Raw genomic sequence first — 9,549 nt, forward strand, 5'->3', positions numbered from 1 at the left:
CACAGCGGGTACCAACTGCATCAGTGGTCGTAATGACACAGCGGGTACCAACTGCATCAGTGGTCGTAATGACACAGCGGGTACCAACTGCATCAGTGGTCGTAATGACACAGCGGGTACCAACTGCATCAGTGGTCGTAATGACACAGCGGGTACCAACTGCATCAGTGGTCGTAATGACACAGCGGGTACCAACTGCATCAGTGGTCGTAATGACACAGCGGGTACCAACTGCATCAGTGGTCGTAATGACACAGCGGGTACCAACTGCATCAGTGGTCGTAATGACACAGCGGGTACCAACTGCATTAGTGGTCGTAATGGTGGTATTCAAGAAATCACAACGCGCATTTTACAAATCTTTGGACATTCACATTTTCGACAAATATTCATGGTTTTCTTAAAGTAATCTGATAGGCCATTCTTTGTAACTAAGTGGCTCTCAGATATAAGTCAAACAACTATTTAAAACATGGTGGACTTTTATACCGATTTTGTTTTCTATTGCAAGTCGCCATCCACAAGGCATGAAGGTCACTTCAAGTTATTGGCTACGAATCAAGTATATTTCTAGGGGTCGTTGCCACCTACTCTTTGGGCTGAAACAGAGTTACCCCCCTTACAGTCCACACGGATGTAGGCTTGGGTATCATCCATCGGAAGCCTTGCTGGTAGAGCAGAATGCACTTCCTCCGTTTGTTGCCTCCCCCCTTCTTCCAATCCCATGTGGTACAACCAAAACTGTCAGAGAAAAATATACTGACCACTTGTTATTCTAATGGTAAGAAGTACCCATGATCACACAAGGAACACGACAAACACAGTAGAATAACGTTCCCAATCTCTATTCAAAGCACGTCCATAGCTAATGAAATTCCTCACTCGTTAGAAAACAAGTACATTCTTGGACTTCCCTTTAATCACCAATTCATCCCCTTTGTGAGGAGCGCCAAGGTCAAATTCAGTTTGGTGATGAACTCATTCCCAGCGAAAGGGGACATGAATGAGTTACAAGTCTGAGAAAATAGAATTAGCTGGTGCAAACTGCTTATCAACCAAACCATACATGAACAAAATTAGTGGCCTGGTGTTCAACCTTTCGACGTGCAGAAAGGCATTTATGGTGAAATTTTGACTGAGGCGAAACTTCCTCTTTGGATCGTCCGTACCCTATTGTTGTTGCAGTTACCCAACCACGCCATGTTTCAAGTTTCGCATTGAAGGAGTGGGGCAAACACATTAATACATCCATCGCAACGTGAGGATACAGACTTTCTTCACCCGCTTTCAACTCGAGGACTGTATCTATTGGAAAATCAGTGGATGGCAAAAATAAGTCGTCCTTGAAGATCCTGTTTCAGAAAGATACAGTGATTCAGCTAAATAATATAATAAATAGTGGTTCGCTGGTTGCTAATAAACTGTGTTATTTTAACTCATCCAGAGATAAAAAATTGCCGATGTGGCAATTATTGTGAGTTTCCTATTAATAAAAAAAAACGGTAACTTGAGATATTAATTTATGTGAACATGTGGATTCCCAGCCAAAACAAACAAATATCAACAGAGGGCGCATTATTTTTCATAACAAGAGGGTTTTCAGCATTAATACGTCCTGAGTCGCAATAGGGATTGTCACGCCAACGTGTCTTTTCAGTTATCCAGGTGTAAATAATATGCTTTGAGGCAGAGAACCAAGACTAACATTTCCATTGATCTTATGCGACTTAACACGGAAAACTCAAATTGCATTCAATAAATCCTAATCAATGAAAACCAATGTTCGATTTTCATAATATACGGCGAGTTATTGATTTCAGACGAGTAACACGAGAATGGAAGTGTAAACTAACAACACAGCCGTCTGTTGAATCTATTTGGTGATATAAAATGTATTGAGACTTGCGGAAACAAACCAGATTATATTGTATTGGACATGGAAAGGAGCATGGACTGGCGCCTTAAGTGAGATACAGCCAGTCCATGTGTAAGTCTCGTTTAAGGCTACGACCCAATTCCATCGAATGGAGTTGCTATCCCTCCAGCGTATTAATAATTACATGAAGTTTCAGCAAAAAAATCCCGGCATGTGTTTTTGCACCAACGCTGCCGTTTGTTTTTTGGTGTGTTTTTGGTGGAAAACTAAACGCCGAACCAATTATAAGGATCATACTTGGCGTTTGAAGGGAAGGAATACCCACGGCATTGGGCAATATGAAGTCACCCTGTAGTCTCACAAGTTAACCGACACAACGTAAAAGATACGCATTATGTAAATGTTAATGTTACTCGGTTCATAGCCGTCAAACAGTTCTTGGTCTGATTCAATTCAATGAAGATAAATCTACAGTTTGGGGTAGAACTGGCCGAAGTAAGAAAGCTATAATTAGCAGAAGCTGACTGAACTTTCAATGCAGTCCGTCTGAAGCCGAATATCAAGTTGAAATCGCACATGGCGGTGGGCATGAAGACATATGATACTTAGGCAACACTCAATTGTGCAAATTGCAAGATAATTACTTCTGAATCTAGCGGAGGGCAGGATAAATACGATCTTCACAACGATGCACGCTATTGCCTCCTTTGGGACGAGGAGTGCGCTGCACTTTAGCGAATTAGCTCATTGTTTATCGACAACAATCATTGTTGGTTCCGAGCAAAATAAATTTAGACTCTTGAATCTGTATCTTTATGTCCTTGGAGCATGTCCTTGCAATCTAGTGAATTGCAGTCGGTGTTATGTCAACTACATCAATTACTAGCTTATATGCAATATCGATGGGTTGATACAACTGTATATTAAACTTTCAAATCAATGTAAAAAACAAGTGTAGTCCAAATGTTATTATGTAACAACCCCTACCTAAAACTAAAACACTAAATATTTACAAAGAAACTGCTTTCATCTCATTTACACAATATTGCGATAAATTTCGTATCGTTTATGGATTGGTTTACACATGACTTATGCGCAGGGACTTATTTTATTTCATACAATAGCTTAATATTTGAGATGTACTTACTGTTGCGTAAGTATTATGCAAATAAGCATGTTTTATAATAGTCTTGAATAATATGCCATCCTTCTAAAACTTCACGCTGTGTGTTTACGCCTGAACGCTAGATTATTCCCACAGGCTAAGTCTTTCTTGAAGTGAAATTTCCACTTTCTTGACGACGGACCCACCTCGGGCAACATTATTTTCGCTTAGATGCAAACTTTAATAAGCTTAATGTCAGGTTAAATTAATTCATACCAAAATACGGTATTGTTAATTTGTATTGCATAAATCATGCGAGAGTGTATTTTGTTTTAATATCTTTGACAATTTGCTTAAAAGAAGATTAATTAAATAACAAACGAAAAAGCAATCTTTTATTTTAAGCAAGTCGGCCGGCTTGCTAACTAGCTTATAACAATCAGTTCTATCCATATAGGAGCCGACATCCCTTCCACACATTCTAAATAAATCGAAGCTTATTTGATTAAAGTTGAGTTGATTAGATTTGTTTCTTTTGGAGGGCTTTTTACTAGAGTAGACCCCGATCTAGTTATTTGCTTTCCAGATGCTATCATGATGGTGAGGTCACACTCAATGCAAGGGGCTCTCTGTTGATAATGTAGGGGAGTTTCACAGCATCCACATTATTATTATAAAAGGGGACTCTTAAATTCAAAGAATTGTTTTCTGTTTGAAACGAGTCTGTCGTGTTACCAATACAAACCTCCTTTTTTTTTTGGGGGGGGGGGGAGATTTTTTTCACCCGGACGGAATTCGATTCCGGTCGTTCCTACGTCGACCCAATGAAGTCACTGGACAATGTACACGTGAACACTTGTCACGAGTCCTTGTGTAAGCTAAGTCCTAAGCTATTGCGTAATTCATAGATAATGGAGATTTAAACAATGATCAAAATCAATAAACATAAACCTTTGGGTAGGCCTATGCTTCTATGGCGACAGAAATTGCCGTTGAACCTTTCGAAAGCTCCAGAGTACAAAACTTGTCATCAATATACCTACTACAAAGTAAAAGTATCAAAACATAAGCTCATCGACAACACTAATCGAAAGCGGGGTTTAAGTTAAATTTAATAAAACTTGTTTTATCTTACTCACGTTTCGACATATATTTGAAGAAAATAAGAGTATAGTAATATTGTTTAGGCTTTATGATTAGTATCAGTCTTCATATATACATGTAAATGCCAAGATACCCCAACGGCTTGCTGTGGCTGAGACATTCGTGTACAACGATATAGCAAGCGATCTTGTTCCTGCGCGTAAGGGCGCGAAACACTCACAAATAGAATACCATCAGAAGGCGGTGACAACACATTCTGTCTTTATTCGTTTCTTGAGCGTTTCCTGCGTGATATATTAACGACGCCCCTTACTGTCGTCTCACTTTACAGCCACCATACTCTGCTCAAGGGCACATGGAGCCCTTTCTCTCCGTCATGTCCTTTTTTTTCTAATCTCAACGGTTGAGCGAAACAACAAGCTGCAAAGAGGCGCCTTGGCAATGGCAATTGAATGGCTTATGCACGCCTCTCTCTAGTACTACTCACTATTCAATTCGGCTGGCCGTAGTGTCACTGACTTTAAAGGAGATCGGAGGGCTTCGGTTTTGTCATTTTCTCCAGAGGTAATCCCATACGACAAGTTCTTAAATATCACGGCATCTTTTTGTCTATCCTTTTTTTCTTTTTTTTCCATCTGAGTGGTCAATATTGGAGATTTGGTCCCTCGGGGATGTAATATAATAGAACAATCTGCTTCATTTCTTGTTGACATTGTCCGTACGTTATTTACGGAGATACCACTTGGGGTATGGGTCACTGTGTGTAGAGAGACCTGGACGTTAATTAAAAGACAACAGGTAAGACTTACTAGGCGCTTACACGTTGTATCCACAATCGTCTAATAATTTATCAACAAATAATTATATAAAAGTGATAAGTGACGGTTAATACAACACTGACTCTAAGTCTGTGGTACATTTAAAAACATAAATATAAATAAAACAACAACCCCGGTGGAAATAAAATAATTATTTTAACACAACTTAAAACACGGTAGTGAAAAAGAAAATTAAACCCCGAAAAATAAACAAATACAAACGAACTGTCAAAATACAGAAAAAAACTTTTCATTTTAATACGATCCGGACTTATCCTACATGCCAACTCCATTATATTGACACTTTTTGTCACCGTGATTACGTGGTTAAAATATATAATTTGGAAGCACAAAGGCGTGGATTCGAATCCATCCAATGAAGTTACTGCTGATTTCACAATGACTATCTATAGAATAAGTTTGTGGTCTTGTTTTAATGAATCATAATTTCTTGATTGTATGCAGTTTCTGACTATGGGCGTTAATATCAAGTGAATGGCTCATATAGCTTGGTGTTTATACCCCATTGTGGGTTTGTCTAGTTCTCTTGTTGGAAAGACCATCCAAAATACCAACTTCACAGTCATCCACTTCTAATTAATCAATTGCAAATGCTCATTAGTGAATATTTCCTGATTTATAAACTTTATATGAAACACTAAACGAAAATGCAAACAAAGTGTAGCCTTTACCTTTATTACGCTAACTACACTGAAGTTTTGTTTTGTATCACCACATCTCAGTAAGTCATTCATAAAGCTTTGCAAAATAAGACAAAATAATATAACCCCTAAAAAACAACTCCGTAAAAAATTACTCCGGCTTTAATGAGTTTTGATTCGGAATTAAACACATGTTAATAGCGGAAGAAATTGATGTACTTTTGCCTTTTAATGGCTCACAGTATTTTTTAAGCAGCCCATATTTAGAAGTGGTTTTCACTACATTGATAACAACGTCCAAATCCTGAAGGCCTATCTGAATTTCAAGAGACTGGAAACACTGTCTCCACGTTATCAGAGAGAGAATCGGGCACAAGTCAATTCCTATTATTTACTTACCGTATCAATTGCTAAGGTCGTCTGGCTAAGATGAGATCGCAATCCCCTTTCCACGTACAGCGAGCAGTCAGGAGACCTTCCTCCTCCTCAAAAACTATTCAGCCTTCGTTTGGAGGAAATAAGAAGCTGTGGGAAGATCAAGATGAGGGGCCGGCTATTTTTCTATCTCAAGACGACTAGCGAATTGGACACAATCGTGAAAATGTAAGCCCAAAAGGCCGATGGGAGTTTTCATTGATATAGATATATACATATTCCTGTAGTAAAAAGTATGGTGAGATTGAATGTGAGTCAATCCCTCCCTGATGAGAAGAGGGTATGTGGATTTTGAAGAGATATATATCTTTTTATCTTAAAGAGAGAATGACTGAGTCGTTTAATCAACTCCCCTGCCTAGCCTAGACTCTCGTTTCAAAAAGGTGGCTGGAATGGTTCAATTGCAAACTAGATATCATCACTGTGGGCTAATAAACGGGACTGAGTCGTATTGGTTGTGTCTATATCCGTCAGTGATAACGGCTTTAAGCGATTTAACTGCCCCTCTCGCTCTCTCTCTCTCTCTCTCTCTCTCTCTCTCTCTCTCTCTCTCTCTCTCTCTCTCTCTCTCTCTCTCTCTCTGGCTGCTAACAAGGACACCCTCCAATGGAGCTCACATCACATCAAAAGAAATGGTATAAGAAAAAGAAGGGTGAGACATCATCAAGAAAGGGCAGTCCCCACCTTCCATGATGGGATAGGATTTCAGATTGGAATTAATGAAAGCAGCTCTCCTAATAGAGCCAGTTTGAAACACCATGGATTCTAAGCATATTACGTATATTATATGGGCCTCGTTAAACAGGGTGAGTTGGGTTCCGCGAACATGAATTACTATGGCGCCGAGTGTGTTCACTGTTTTAGCTTTGAGTTTAATTATTACGCCCTAGTTCATTGTTTCACTGATTGTTCACGATGGTAATCCGTTGTTTTACGTATCCCGTTATCTAACATAGATTTACAGTTTAGGTTGCGGTTGATCTTTAAAAACAACAACAACAACAACAACAACAACAACAACAACATTACATAATCTCTAATAATATTAATGTTCCTTTACTTAGAACAGCCATAAATCATGTTCAGTTATGAATGTTGTTTTGTGTGTTTTTCCACCAAAATGTCTGTTATAACTTTTAAAAAAGGAAATATTCATACACATTATTAAGAAACAAAACTAAATTTAGTTTTATCATTATTATTTATTTTTCATTATGTAAATTTAAACAAATAAATACGTTGTTTTCAAATAGGCCTTTTTTACTTTAATTATTATCTTTCTTTTTTGTTTATGTATTGATTGTTTGTTTTGGAGGGGGGGTCAATCCTACTTGACGAGAAAGTGGACTGAGTCTTCAAAGTGGACTTGCGGGCATATTCCTTTCTCTGTGACTAAAATCTCAATCCTTACTTATTCTGCACACACTGCACACCCCCCCCCCCTTCTCATTGTGAATAGCGCGCACGTAAAACATTAGCAAACAGGGGAGAAAAAACACAGTCATGGTTCCGAAGTTCCGAAGTGAGTGTCACAGTACACGGTCTCCACCCGCAGAACCTATACAATGTCTGATGACATAATAATCGAGAAGTTTGCCTCATCTTGCCAACGTCCGGATCATCAAAGGACGAGAGTTAAACGTGGCATGGGAACGTCCCGTTACTCAAAATGCCAAGCTCGGTTGTTTTTCGTTACGACTCGAGTTCTTCATATTTACTTTCCATTGACTCATCTGTCAATTTGTTTTCTTCTGAGGTTGAGGTAGGTGGGGATGGGAGGGGGAGGGGGGGAGTTGCCTTGAGATGTTGGAGACAATGTCAGTTATGATGGACAGACACATAATTCTGAATTGGAAGACAAAACCTCCGCAGGTGGTGCAGGTGTAACTCATCATACCAGATCACAGTAAGTTGTGTTGAGGCTGACAGGTTATCTTAAAGAGTGTGTGTGTTTGTTAAGAATTTGGGTTCAGCTCAGAATAACCTTCAGAGCCACGACAACCGTGACGTCAACACGGGGTCGCTTTGGCCGCCATGACATTTTATGACGTAAAATCGCTGTGGGTTTTCACTAACATCCAATACAGACGACATACATCACGTTAGCGTTTATTCTCAAGTGGCACTTCCTGATTATTTAAAAATCATGGTGACTCTAACATGCTCTTCAAGATTCGCAATCAGATTTTCTCTGTTTCCCAATTGGTCATTCCAGTCTGTTCACGCTCGATTCATTCAGGAGTCACTGCTCGTGAAAAATCAGTTTCATACTTGAAAGAACCGAGATAAAGTGATAACATCCGACACCAATGGAGCATGAATGAAGGACACTGCCCTACACTCCAGTGAGCTTTCGACCCGTTAGAATTCAGAAAGAAAGAAGAAAATATTCGCAGACACAGAGGATCTCAAGGACTTCTTAAAAAAAAAAAAAAAAAACTCTGCACGCGGACATTTTGTTTTCACAAATTCAGGTCATGAAGGATGCAGTACAGACAAACAAATCTGGACCATTGTTTAAAGTAGAATCAGTATCTTAAAGACGTTGGACACTATTGGGAATTGTCAAAGACCAGTCTTCTCACTTGATGTATCTCAACATGTGCATAAAATAGCAAGCCTGTGAAAATTTGAGCTCAATTGGTCGTCGAAGTTGCGATATAATAATGAAATAAAAAACACCCTTGTCACACGAAGTTGCGTGCTTTCAGATGCTTGATTTCGAGACCTCAAATTCTAAATCTGCGGTCTCGAAATTAAATTCATGGAAAAATACTTCTTTTTCGAAAACTACTCCACAATGTTTTATACTACCAACCTTTCCCCATTACTCGTTACCAAGTAAGGTTTTATGCTGATAAGTATTTTCATTAGTTACCAATAATGATCACTGCCTTTAAGTTGCCAGTGCAAACTGGGACTAGACAATAACGACGTTACAAAGTAATGGAGTTAAATAGTTACATGTTCCTTTGGCTCTTTTTAAAATGTTTATTTATACTTTTATTTACAGGTGCAGGCTTGTTTTGCTTTTAGTTTTTAGATACTTGTTTTTTGTATCTTCTGGTGGTTTTTTGGTGGGTTTTTTTCCTTGTTGATTTTGTTCTTTGTTTTCGTTTTTGCTTTTGATTTGTACCAGTGAAGCAAATTGGTGCGCTCACATATGGCGCTCTGAATTGTTATCATATATAATTGTTATTAAAGACTGGATGTGTTCGTCGCAAAAAATTTAAAGGATCTGTTTGCTCGGTCAAGTTCGACAATGCTTTTTTTCTAAATCTATCCTTCACTCTGGCGAGACAAACCCATCATACAATTTATTTCCATTTCGTGATTGATGTTTTCTTGCAAAGACGATGTCCAGGGACTTCACAACCACCTGCTACCCGCCGGGGCATTACAATGTTGGAGTCGCTGTCGGTACACCTCTAAGACCCTGGGTCCAGGCCTCAAACACCTGTAACCCTTAGGGAATATGGCTCTCGGTACAACACACTGCTTGAGAAAGAGTTCCGTAAACTATATCATGCAATTCCTCAGGTGTTACCA

At 39.0% G+C, this 9,549-nt stretch overlaps 1 long non-coding RNA gene across 1 annotated transcript; it reads left to right on the plus strand.

Moving 5' to 3' along the window:
* Positions 1 to 4,425: 4,425 nt before the first annotated feature.
* LOC139937860 (uncharacterized) lies at positions 4,426 to 7,108 on the plus strand. Its single transcript, XR_011786100.1, has 3 exons — positions 4,426 to 4,649; positions 5,981 to 6,168; positions 6,596 to 7,108. It is a non-coding gene; the product is annotated as an uncharacterized lncRNA (long non-coding RNA).
* Positions 7,109 to 9,549: the final 2,441 nt, after the last annotated feature.

The sequence above is a fragment of the Asterias amurensis genome, chromosome 5, assembly GCF_032118995.1.
Source record: "Asterias amurensis chromosome 5, ASM3211899v1".
In the NCBI taxonomy this organism is placed as follows: domain Eukaryota; kingdom Metazoa; phylum Echinodermata; class Asteroidea; order Forcipulatida; family Asteriidae; genus Asterias; species Asterias amurensis.